This window comes from Protopterus annectens, chromosome 7.part0 (genome assembly GCF_019279795.1).
Source record: "Protopterus annectens isolate FY-2018-M chromosome 7.part0, PAN1.0, whole genome shotgun sequence".
Lineage (NCBI taxonomy): Eukaryota > Metazoa > Chordata > Ceratodontiformes > Protopteridae > Protopterus > Protopterus annectens.
In genome coordinates, this window is record NC_056739.1 from 1,870,009,193 (window position 1) to 1,870,022,815 (window position 13,623).

The window sequence follows — 13,623 nt, forward strand, 5'->3', positions numbered from 1 at the left end:
CCAGGTTCAACACTTACCTTGTAAATCCAGTAGCTGCAACAGTTTTAGTTCAGGGCTGACTCTGTCTGATGCTAGAAGTACACAGTCATTACATGGGTAGGTAAAGGTTGTGAGTATTACCTGACATCATTGTCACCATATGTATGTTCATAGGATGAAGATTTTAACCTTTTAGGTGGTGAGTGAGTGTGCTATGCATTGCCTCTTATTCAATGCAAAGGCATATTGAGTCTGCCTACACCCTCAGCAGCTGATGGCTCCCCCGTGACTCCTCACCTGTGTGTGGCTGTGATGACATTGCCATTGGTGGTGGGATGTGTACCTCTTCCCCTTGTTGAGCATGCTGAAGTGTTTTCCTCAGGATGACATTGTATAGTATGGCACAGATGGTGAATATTTCAGTATATGTATTGGGATTGCATTGCAGGGCTCCTCCAGATGTATCTAGGCACTGAAACTGCAACTTCAGCAGCCCAAACACCTGCTCTATGATATTTCTGGTTTGATCGTTTGTCTCATTATGGCATACTTCAGCAGGTGTGTGTGCATTCTGACTGGCATCATCAGCCGTGGGTGCAGTGCATAACTTGCATCCCCCAGTAAATGACCCTGTGGGATATCCCCTCAAGTGAAGATTTGATATAGTTGGGAGGTGTGCCAGATATATGAGTATTAGCAACTTCCTGGGTTGCCAGCACACACATTCAAGACGACTCCCTTAGCATTACACATAACTTGGCAGTTAATAGAGTGGAAGCCCTTTCTATTTATTCAGACCCTTTACTATTCCCTGGGTGGTGCCTTACTTTCTATAGCTGTACAATGTATGGCACCCAGTACATCAGGGTAGTGTGCTACAAGGTGGAACCCCTGCATATCTGTGGCCCTGTCCTCAGGAGTATGGGGAAAATGTATGTGCCCAGTGACATGTTGGAGCATAGCATTTAGGAATTGATGGAGGATCCTGGATGCTGATGCCTGTGACACCCCCAGCACATCCCCTGTTGGTCTCTGAAAGGTTCCAGTAGCTAACATTCTAAGTGGTATACATATCTTTCTCTCCTCTGTTATGGGTTGCCCTCAATTTGCCCTGGGTCTGAGTTGAGTACAACAGAGGTTGCAGGATTCCTGTAGTGTGCCTCTGTCTAACTAGTAGCTCTCTACAATTTCCATGTCATGCAGACTGTGATCAGTTAAATGAAGTCTGAAAACTCTTCTCCTTCTTGGCCATGGTCTATTATCAGAGCGTAGAATGCTTTTCATGGCTGTATTCCAGTAGGCTTTGGAATTCACAGGGAAAACCAACACTGAATCTACATGGTTGCTTTATAGATTGTTGAACAGCTCATCCATCTTGGATTGGTTGATTAGCATGAAGTCAGTTGCTTATGCTGTAAGTAGCATGCCATGGTGTTTACCTTGTTTGCCCAGCTCTACACACCATGTAGAGCCACTTACAGAATCCAAAGCAATGCACTATCATGTGCATGTCATAGCATGACACACACATGGTATAAGCAGACTGTGTAGGGTTTATTGAATCTGCCCTTATGCTTTTCTTAGAAAATTAATACAAAAATAATATATAATAGTTACTGTAAATGAATCATCAAATCAGTTTTATAAACAAGCTGTCTTTTTTTTAAGCAACATTATCTTTCTTATTTTTTATTCTCATGTACTAGTTAATATAATAATAATAATGTTCAGAGAAATCCATTTTGCTAAATACAAACTAAACAATATTTTAACTTAATATTTGGACTCAAGGTTGTAGCAAAGTATAATTTCAGTGTAATGTTATAAGTAAAAATATTCTCAAAAGGCATTAACATACAGTTTTCTCACTCTAAGTGGTGAAAAGAAAAAACATATTATATTATTGAAATACCTACAAAGTTCAAAAATTCTACATTTAGAGTTCACTGTAAACAAACAAAAAAAAAAAAAAAAACAAAGGCTCCATATTGAGTGATTGCATGGCTATAACCAGCCATCTATGTAGGCCTGAAATATTGAGATCATGTTACACCTGTGCATGTGTGTGTGAGTGTTTGTGTGCTCTTGTCTGTGTGTGTGTGTGTGTGTGTGTGTGTGTGTGTGTGTGTGTGTGTGTGTCTATATATATATATATATATATATATATATATATATATATATCAAAACAGTGTAAAACTCAGTAAACTAGGGCTAACATAGGTGAACATGCATGTGAGCATATTTTAATACAGTGTAAACCTTTACAAAGCAAACCATATTTAAGTATATGAATGCATTTCAACATGTGGGGTATCAATGTGGTCATCAGAACTGTATTTCAGGGGCTCTCTTTTGTAATATCAAGATTTGTAATTGTGAGTCATGGAGTTATTAAATAATGCAAAACTACAGTAGAACAGTAAGTGTTGATAATCTGCTACTTTCTTTAAAAGCTGTTTCTGAATGGTGTCAAACCCCACCTAACCACCCAATAGAAGTCTGTACCACCAGTACCCCTGCTACATATACTACATCTGAGATATGAATGCCTTGGAGAAAAGGGATAATCCAAAACAAATGACTTGTGGGCTGAAAATATTTAAGTCACATTTTGTCGCAATATGTTTTGCTGCTCTAGGACTCACATTAATCAGTCTTGAAGATACAAATGGTAATCATTTCAAGACATTTTTTCTTTAATTTAATTTAACGAAATGATCGCTGGTGAATCTTAACAATTAGGGAAAAAATGAAGCAGTGAATGTAAAAAATAAAACCGTGGAATTTGTCATGAGTAAGATTTTATAGGATTTATGAAAGCAAGTATCATGCTTGCTACTCTTTAGAGTTGCTATAAACTTAACTCAGTCAAGTAAGTAGGTGAAAAATGCAAACTATAGTGAAATTCATTATCTTACGCAGTTATAGAGATACAATACCACACGATTTTATAACAAATACAAAGTGAAAGTTATCCCTTTAAAGGCCCTCCTCTTGTACACAGCAATCAGCAAAATGGCTTAGTCTTCACTGACTGACATCATTTGCCAGAAGTTAACTTGGATGGTATTTTTCAGTGACAAAATATAGATCGTCATGTTACCACCATTACTTGCCAGCTAAAATTTCTCCATTGACCTATTTTTCCAGGCCTGGGTTTCAAGAAATTAGCCATAGTTTAGGGTGCAAGAATTGTTCTTCTCTAAAACCTTAGATGTCAACATTGAAAATTCTATCAAGATTACATTAAAATAAGGGCATTCCTAAAACTTCTGATGAAGAATCTCATAATCTGTTACTCTCCAGTGGAACAGAAAATGTGATTCTGACACTTTTGCTTGGAGTCCATTGTCTATCAAACACTAACAGTAATTGTTTCTTATAGAATTAAAGAAGTAGCACCAAGCTCTACAGGGCTATATTTAACTTTTTATACTCTAGATATAGCTACCAGCCCAAACTACCCAAAAGATTAAATCGTATTTCACTGGTTAGAGCTCCAAAGCATGTTTCAAAAAGGAATGTGGATGGACTGTTTTAATAAACTTGTCTGAAACATTCCTTATGGTCATGGCATATATGTCTGCTTTCATAAGGACTAACGAGTCAATAAAAGTAGACTTGTGGGATCTTTGCAATGAGACTGTTTAATTGAAGAAAGTGCCAGTGGTCATATTTGATTATATCTGATTTTGAACTTGTTAAACTACATTAAGATTGCAAAAAGGAAAACATATTTTGAATATTAGTGACATTTCAGTTATAAGCATTCCCACTTCCAGGCATAGACCTAGATAAACTATTTATTTCATAGTGGCTTCCAGTTGAGGTAGAGCATAGAACAAATTGATCCATGGAGCTTGATAACTAAACATGTAATAGCAGTGCAGCACCAAAATAAAGGGGAAATGGTGTGCTTTAGTTTCAAACTCTGTATGCTTTTGTAGTTTTGGCATATGTTTATATCATCCTTTACTAGCATGTAGATTTAACAGCAATTTTAAGTAAGACAGAAGGTCTTCTAACACAAGGTTATCCTTAACTGGATTAGGTGCTAAAATATGTCAGTTAGCATAAAATAAAATTGGTCTTGCTTCTATCTATACACAAATGCATGTAACCATTTTTACTTGCTTTTGAGTAATCTTTATTAACTGTGCTTAGCAGCAAATGTGAATAGCAGGGAGGGGAGAGTTCATTCCAATAGGTTCCTTTATTTTCACTGAAAAGTTTAGACTAACACCAACAGCAATAGCAGATTGTTATATAATGCTATAAAATCCATACTAAAACATTCTGGAAGCATTAGACAACCCGTGGCTGGCCATATTTTTTCCCTTAAAGAAGTTAAATTATTTTGAAAAGTCTAAAAATAAATACCAAAAGAAGGGAAAACTGGGAATTGCAGTATATGAAAAATAGTGGTAATGACCCAAAGATGGACTTCTCTAAGTTATCAGAATTAGCAATAAGGGCTGTGCACATCATGCTAATATTTTAGCATGCATTTTTCAACATAAGTTCTTAAGGGATATTAGTGTAACATTTCCTTGTAGTGGAGGGATCTTTTTGATATTTCAGAAAGTCTATAATTGCAGTCAACAAAGCAGAAAAAAATATCTTGCCTTTTGTCTTAATATGATTATATACCATGGTGACACCTGTAGTTATTAAGTGATTTACTAGATTGAAAGGTTTTGTACTGAATCCACTGTACTTGAGGTTCCCTTTTATAGCAGTTTTGATGGCTGCTGATACCACAACATCCCTAACTAAAGAAAACAGAGTGCTCTTATTCAGCTTGCTTATGCATTTACAATTATTATTTTTTTTTAAGATTTCACTAAGCATCCTTTATGTCTCCATAATCCAGAAAATCCCCTGTAAAGAGCAATTCATAGAAGTAACTATTGACTATGTTACCTCTTGCGGGAAACCAGCTTGCTGTTATACTGTAATGCTGTACTTGTTTTTGTGTACCAGGCTCTTCCATACTTTAAATTGTATAACATAATTTTCCCCAGATGATTATCTGCTACCCATATTTACATGTCAAGTTTAAGAAGCTATAGTTGAACAAATTTTGTAAATAATCCGTACAGTATCAGCTTTTTTTGATTTCTAAGTAATAGCCCCATATCTGTGACTCTTGTTACATTCAACTCTATGTAGCCCCATTGGAATGCCATAAAACAATAAACCAACAAAAAACATGAAAACGTCAAGATGAAATCCAATAATTTTTCAAAACAGATTTAGCACTTTCATCTCAGACAGCTTACCAGAGACTTCATCAGAATAAAAGTAATGTGTGCACTAAGTAGGCATGTAGTAGTAGTATGCAAACCAGTGGCAGCTGGTGACATTAAAGTGGGGGGGGGGGAGCTGCAAGGGTGTGTGGCCAACTAGAAAGGGGTGGAGCTATTCTCAAAACCACAACAACTTTAAATTTAATTAAATACACTGCCCTGGGTGCCAAACAGTCATTACGAGAGTCCAATCAAGACAAAATGAAGTGTAGAAGAAAAAAATATTTCAATGCATTGGCTACATGTCAACTTATTTAATATCTAGATGGAAACACAGGTTGTGAGGCATGAAAAAATAAATTACTTTTTAAATACATTAATGGAATGCCAGTCAAAATCAAGTATAAAAAAAAAAACAAGCAGCACTCAATTCAAACCACTTCTCCTTGCACTACAGTTCTAATTATAATTTATATTCAGCTTTATAAAATTACCAAGTAACATGCTAAAAGTAGCAATCTCTGTGATATCCCCACTTGTAAAAATGCTTCTTATCCAAAAAAGACCTGCTGCCTGACAAAAACTATCTACTTGTTTCATGGTGAAGACATGATCAAAGTAAAAAATGAACAGCAAACAAGAAACAAGCTCAAGATAAATTGCTTAAAGGATTACTGCACAAGTTATGTACCACACATGATAAACTACGATTCTGTTTAGTTTACAGGTAAAGCCTGCAAAGATGACTGCAAGTCTCCAACAAATGTAATGAGCTTCTGAAAATACTGTAATCTTGTCCTTTATTACAACTACTGTCATATGCATTTCAATACCTCCATCTGGAGCATTTCTCCCTGGGCCTCCACTGAAAACAGGCCTGTGGAACCTAGTCAGACTTTCCCGGTCAACTAATGATAAATAAATAAATAAATAAATAAATAAATAAATAAATAAATACCTAAGGCTTATACGTTATCTAGTTATGTAAATATTCTCTGCATGGCAACAATGAAAAGGCTTTCAATGCTGGTAATTCTTTAACAGTATGCTTATTAAAGCTTACTTGCATCTTACAATCTCCGACAAGCTTACCTGGTGGTCATTAAAGCATTGCTACTTAAACACAGAGCAACAGGGTACTGCGACAGCATGCATTTTCTGAATAATAAGAAGCATAAATTAACAGTATAAACATATGACAGAAAACCAGAACATTCTGCAAAATCAAGGACAGATGAAAAGCCACAGTCGTACTTGTGGTCTACCTTGGATGAGGGAATACTCTGCACACTTACACTGCATAACTGCTCCTTGCCTTTCTTGGACACATCCAGAGCACTACAATGGGGAGTGGGGTGCAACAAGTATATCACAATTTGAAATGTCTTTGTTTGACGGTGATGGCTCTAACACTCACACCTCTCAACCTCAGAACAAGAAATCTGGACAAAGCCATACATAGACATGGAACACAGGCCCAAAAATAAGGACAATTTTTAAATATTGCTCTTATAAACTTAGATAATAGAACCGTTGTAGGTCTTGCATTAGTATGACATTTCTGAAGGGTATGAAATCTGAAACTCAAATGTCTGCCATTATTTTCTAACTTCAGTCTTTAATTATTTGCCACAAATTTGCCAGAAAACCACAATTTTATGAAAAGCAGACCAAAAATGTGATGCAAAAATATAAAATTGCCAAACAATACAGCTGGGAACCTGTCAAAGAAGGGACACCTTTTTAATATTAACACTGTTAACTTGATCAGCTAACGAAATAAGAGCATCTACATGCATTTCTGAAAAAAATGTAATCTATAACCCTGATCATTACACTTATATATAATTGTAAACCCTCCACGTTTTCTTCCAAAATTTCTATTTTGAGGAGGGATTATTAGGGGGAGAGCAACATTTTGAGCCAAAATTGGGGACAGTTGAGAGGTTTGGATATTCCTAATTCAATAAAGTGATTTGCATATACTTCTCAACCTCTTAATGCAAGAAATCTGGACAAGGCCAAATATATTGGGGGAACATACATACAAACAGTACTAAAAATTGCTCTTTTATAAACTTAAGACAGTTGATAGAATAATAGGTCTTGCTTTAGAATGCATGTTTCTGAAGGTTATGACGTCTGAAACTCAATGTCTGTCATTTAGTGACTTCATTCCTAAATGATATGCCAGAAAACCACAAATTTTATGAGGAACAGACCAAAATTAAGAAGCAAATATCTATTCATTCTGCAAAAATCTGGACAGTTGAGAGGTATAGTTCAACCGGGGCTGTCTGAGTTTGCTGCCCTTCCCCCCTCATAAAATCATGGTCAAATGAAGCCTCCCCCTGCAGCCATTCCAATGTCCCATTCCTTGGTTATTTCGCCCCATTTACCATAAACACTGTAATGTGCATATTGCTTTACTTCTGCAATGATTTGGATTTCATTTGAAAGTTTTATTTTGCATTTTACAGCACAAACCCTAATATATATATATCTGCTAAACAAAGCAATGCAGTCTCACAATGAAAATAGACTTAGCATTAAAACTTCTTTGCCCTTGAAACTCACATTCATTGAAACAGCATTGAAACTCACATTCAAAGAAAATACATTTTGACAGTGGCAGATAAAGATTAACTTTGGGCTGTTTTCAAATCATAGGCCCCTTGAACATAAAATATACACATGCTCTTTGATACACCTTCCTGAGTGTTTTAAATTATATTCCTTTTACAATACAGTACAGTTGTTAAAGGGCATTTTACATTTATTGTTTTGAACATTTTCCAGTAATCATTGAAACAAAATGCATGCACCAATGACAAAACTGCCCAATTCAGAACATTGCCATCATAAAAGTCTACTCAAACTTCTACAGTCCGGTATCAGTAAATATGCACAATCTCTGAAGAAGTAAAAGTCATCTAAATAATTCCACATTAAAGAAATCTGTAACTAATGAAGAGGTTGCTGCTAGCAAACAACGTTATATATGTCATTGTTTCATCTACAAATAAAGTGCCTGTTGCCCTTGAGGAATAAATTGCCTATGTTGCATTAAAAAATTATAAGCTAGTAATATCGCAATAGGGAATGGATGGCAAACTGATTACAGGTTCATAGTTACTAGGTATCTTCACCAAAAAGGACTGCAGCATCCACCCCCTTTACAACACAGTACACTATCAGCAATGCATCTACTTACTCTGGGAGTAGAACCCACAGCCTTCTGCATCAAAAGCAAGTACACTACCTGTTGTGCTATTAACAATGCACGCAGACTTAGCATAAGCAGCGCTAAACTTTTTTCCCCTGCAGCTCTCAGCTCCTTGTAAAATCTACTCGACACTCAGCTGTATGTCTGTACTTTGCAGCACAAGAAATCTGGAAAAAGACAAAATTTATTGGGGGGGAGGGCAAAAGCCCCAAAACCAGGGACACATTTTCAACATTGCTTGCATAATGTTGGAAAGTTGCTAGAATAAAATGCTGTGTTACCACCATACATTTCACTGCCAAGTCTTGAACCCAGGGGACCCTGTGCAAAACAGTCAGAGCAACATACCACTTTGCCAACTCAGCTGTTTTGTGAAAGAGAGGAAGACTGAAACTTAAATGGCTACCATTTAATGAATTCAGTTCTTACGATAGCTGTCAACCTGTTAGCAGAAAACACCTGAACAAAGCCAATAATGGGGGAATACAGCCCCAAAACATATTCAATTAATTCAATTCTCACGATAGCTCTCAACCTCTTAGCAAAAAACATGTGGACAAAGCCAGTAATGGGGGAATACAGCCCCCAAACATATTCAGTGAATTCAGTTCTCACCATAGCTCTCAACCTTAGCACAAAATACCTGAACAAAGACAATAATGGGGAAACACAGTCCCAAAAATAGGGACACCTTTCAAATATCCATGTTATAAACTTAGAAAATTGCTACAATGAAAGGTTTTGTATTACCATGTACTTTCTGAAGAATATGAAGTCTGAAATGCAAATGCCTGTTATTTTTAAACATTTGTTAACCAGGAAACTAGTCTGACTTGGAACAAAAGCCAATTTTCAGCAGAGCAGGGAGAAACACTCCAGACACATGTATTTGTAAGATGGGACGACATGCACACTCCGCACAGAAGGTGCATTGTGGTCAAACTGTCCTGCTTCCTCCCCATTCACATAAAACAAAATTCTTCACTGTCCATATTCAAGTGTAACTTTGATCTATGGATGAAACACATAAAATTTACCCCAGGACTGCCCCCTGTACTATCAATGGACAAAGGTAGCTCCTTAATGCATAATCCCATGCATGGATTCCTCATATTATCTATGATATGATCCCAGTTATTCCCATTGTGGGTAATAAATAATTGTTGACCATAGAATGGGTAAGGCCAATTTGTAACCAAATAAGTTAGGTTAATTTAAGCAGAAAAAAAAGAAACTGGCTAGGCTTAAAATGTTCTGCAAGGGCAGCTAACCTGTTACTTATGAATCTAAGTAAGCCATTGTAATGTACTGCTAGCCATATCTTTTTGAAGATAAGGTGAAATTTAAAACATTATGTGTTTAAGACTGTTGACTGGCATATATAACTGAAAACAATAGTTTAATGAGATAGGAGAAACTTAAGTATTTATCACAAAGAGATGCAACTGTGTAGCACTTTTTTGAATTTGTTCTCAAATAGGCTCCACACACACACACACACACACACACACACACACACACACACACACACACACACACACACACACACACACACACACACACACACACACACACACACACACACAGACACACACACACCTTGGCAGCAGCTGAATCCCCAAAGCTAATGGCTGGTTTCCTCACCTCGGCAGCAGCTGAATCCCCTGTGCAAGGCTAACAGCTGGTTTCCTCACCTCGGCAGCAGCTGAATCCACTGTGCAAAGCTAATGGCTGGTTTTCTTACGTCAGCAGCTGCTGAATCCCCTGTACAAGGCTAACGGCTGGTTTCCCCACCTCAGCAGCAGCTAAATCCCCTGTGCAAGGCTAATGGCTGGTTTCTTCACCTCGGCAGCAGCTGAATCCCCTGTGCACTGGTTTCCTCACCTCAGCAGCAGCTGAATCCCCTGTGCAAGGCTAACGGCTGGTTTCCTGCTCAGCAGCTGGTTTCCATTCTCCTGGCACTCGAGAATAGGCTGGAGGCTCCAGCCTGTGGGTGATGCAGTCCGGCGTTCTTCCATTCTATGCGGTTGTCACCACACAGACTTCTGGGCTGCAGGACAGAGATGCCTTTTTCCTCTCTCTGGACTGCCTAACACAGCAGTCTGGAGTTCATTGAATAGCAGGAACTCCACGCACGCATGCGTGGAGTTCCGGGACCCGCAATTTTTTTTATCTTCTTTTCTTCCTTCTTTCTACAGGTGGGGGGGCTGCAGTCCTGCAGTCTTATAGCATGAGCCGCCCCTGATGCAAACATTTTAAAATGTTCATTTTTATCATTTTAGACAACACACAATACTGTCAAGTAAGGGGTACTACCCATGACTATAAACAGCTTCTCTGGCAATGAAGTTTGACTACAAATGTACCACTGGGTATTAATGACAATTTGTCTATTGCAACTGTTGTCAAGATGAGAAGTTATAATGAGGGCAAACATTTTTATGGCTTTGCTTGTTTCTAGTTTCTAAACTTCACTGGCATATTTAAAATTAATAAACTCCAAAGAAAACACAAGCAGGTTTCTGGAACTGGTAGAGACAAAATCCAATAATAGAAAAACAACCAGATAGTCAGTTAGTCAGCTGCTACTCTACTTGACTCTAAAAACACTTTCATTTAACCAAAATACAAAGTCAAAGTTAAGCACTTTTGTCTACTTACAAAGACATTCCCTAGGATTTAATAAAATCTGTGTAGACACTGTGTAGAGCCTACATGGACTGTTACCATATCCTTGTACACAGTTCACCCTTGGCAGCGTGCCATGCATATTAATCATGGCACATTGCCAAGGGAGAGCTGAGGAACACAGTTATTGAATCAGTGTAGGGAGAGGTGTAGTGCTAACCATGGCTGCAGATGAGTATGAGATTGCCTGCAATGTCCTTTGTTTTATTTATTTATTTTTTTAACTTTGTTTTAATTTTATTTTATTTATTTTTAAAAAAAAAAAGCATGTTTGCATGGTGTGGCGTGGAGTGCAGCAATACCAAGCTGCACTCATATATAAGATAGCAGACACCTACCAGACATCTAAAAATAGAAACTGGATGTAATTAATTATTTACTTTGTGTGTTTAAGCATGTCTAAGTGTGTTTGTGTGGCTTGGCACAGTGCTCAGCACTGCTTATCGGTAGCTCAGTGATATATGTGAAGGTATAACAAATTTCTTAATATCCTTGTAGATAAATAGGTAGAGTTATGGCTTCATGTGCAGTAGGTCTAGGGTTTGAATACATGGAAGGGAAAATATGTATTTAATTTTGATATACATATTATGTATTTGTTAAATAACAGATGGCCTTGCTGCTCTCTGCCAAGCTCTACTCAGCTATGCTGAGACCTGCTAAGCACTGCATAAACATGGTAATGGCTGCCAACATTTGTGCTCTGCTTGGCTGGTTTGCGTGCTGCTAAGCTCCACTATGATTATGATTCTTCAAGTTTTTGTGTTTCCCAGCTCATCTATGCTAGTTTTCATGGTGCTAAGCAATGCAGCACTTTTTTGAATGCTGCCCAATGATGTGTAAGGGTGGTAAAACAGCCTATATTAAGCCCAATAGGTGTGAATACAGCAGAAATTATTGGAGTTCTTTCTCTGACAGTTACTATGGCTGGTGTTGGTGAAGGTGCATGCTTTTGGCTGCAGAGATGAGGCATTCTGGAGTCGAGGGTCATGCTTGGGCTCCTAGTTAAAAACCATGATGACCGGCTGCTGCAGGGAAGTTTCCAAGGCTCAGAATGTAAGGTGGAGGCCTGGTCCCAGCTGGCCAGAGAACTCACCAGTGTCACTGGTATCCCCCACAGAGGTGAGCAATGCTGTCACCACCATGATGACCTGAAATGATGAAATATGGGACCCCTGGACACCGGGATCCAAGAAGCTTGGGCAGGAAATGCCCAACAAGTATGTAACTAATTTTACCTATGTTGTAACAATATGTAATCTCAGAGACTGCAAAGCTAGTATGCATAATGGTGTGCTTCTCTCCCAACAGCTGCAGCTGAAAGGGCTTGAAATGTCGAGTTCCACACCATATGCTTAGCCAGGTTGCTCCATGAGTGTGGTGAGTATGGATGTACTATGGTAACTGTAGTGAAATAAGCAAGAAAGAGTTAAGTATTAACTGCATTAAAGTATATACAATAAAGTTTTTAGTGCCATAAATGTGGGATTACAGCTGTATTGCAAGAAATGAATAATGCCAACTGTAGTGCAATAAAAACATGAAGCAATACCAGTAACTGCCTTAAAGTATACACGATAAAGTCTGTAGTGCAACACATGTAGAATTAGAGCTGTATTGCAAGAAATGAATAATGCTGACTGTAGTGCAATTAAATCATGAAGTAATACCAGTAACTGCATTAAAGTATATACAATAAAGTCTATAGTGCAATAAATGTGGAATTAGAGCTGTATTGCAATAAATGAATAATGCCAACTGTTGTGCAATAAAACATGAAACAATGTCAATAGCACCAAGGAAACTGGTATACATCACGATTGTCTTGTAACCATTGCAGTAGAGCTGTATGCATTCAAGCTGTAGGGTAAGGTGCTGCAGTCAAGTATAACACTGTCATACTGTAGCTGTAGAATGCAAATCTAATATATGCAAATTGTATTGGTTAACTCATATAGTAGTATTCAAGGCTGTCTCTAGACCAATATTGTTCACATAATGCTCTGTCATCCACAGACATTGGGTAATAAGGGTAGATGTGTGAGATAGCCCACTCTTTGAGCAGATATTGCTTGTTGACTTCACAGATATTTCAAACCACTAACAATACATTGTGTACACCAGTATTGTTTACACTAATATATAGCGTACCTACTATCTGTGTTATGCTTGTATTTTATGCATGTGTGTTCTACTGTCACTGCAGTCTAGTATAACACTGTAGTAATACTTCCAGGTCATATTTTGATTCCAGGTGAGCTCTAGGCAAATATCAGTCAGTCAGTAATCAGCAGTAACTCAGGAGCTCAGTTTGTTAAATGCTCTGTATATAGTACATTTTGCCACACACAGACCAGGGTTTGATTCCAGTGCTATGTAGCAAAAAAATATTCCAGTAGCAGTCACGTAATGCTTACAAATTCTCTCTCCACAGGAACTACAGATAACTTGGAGAGGTAGACCATATTATGACTAGATAAT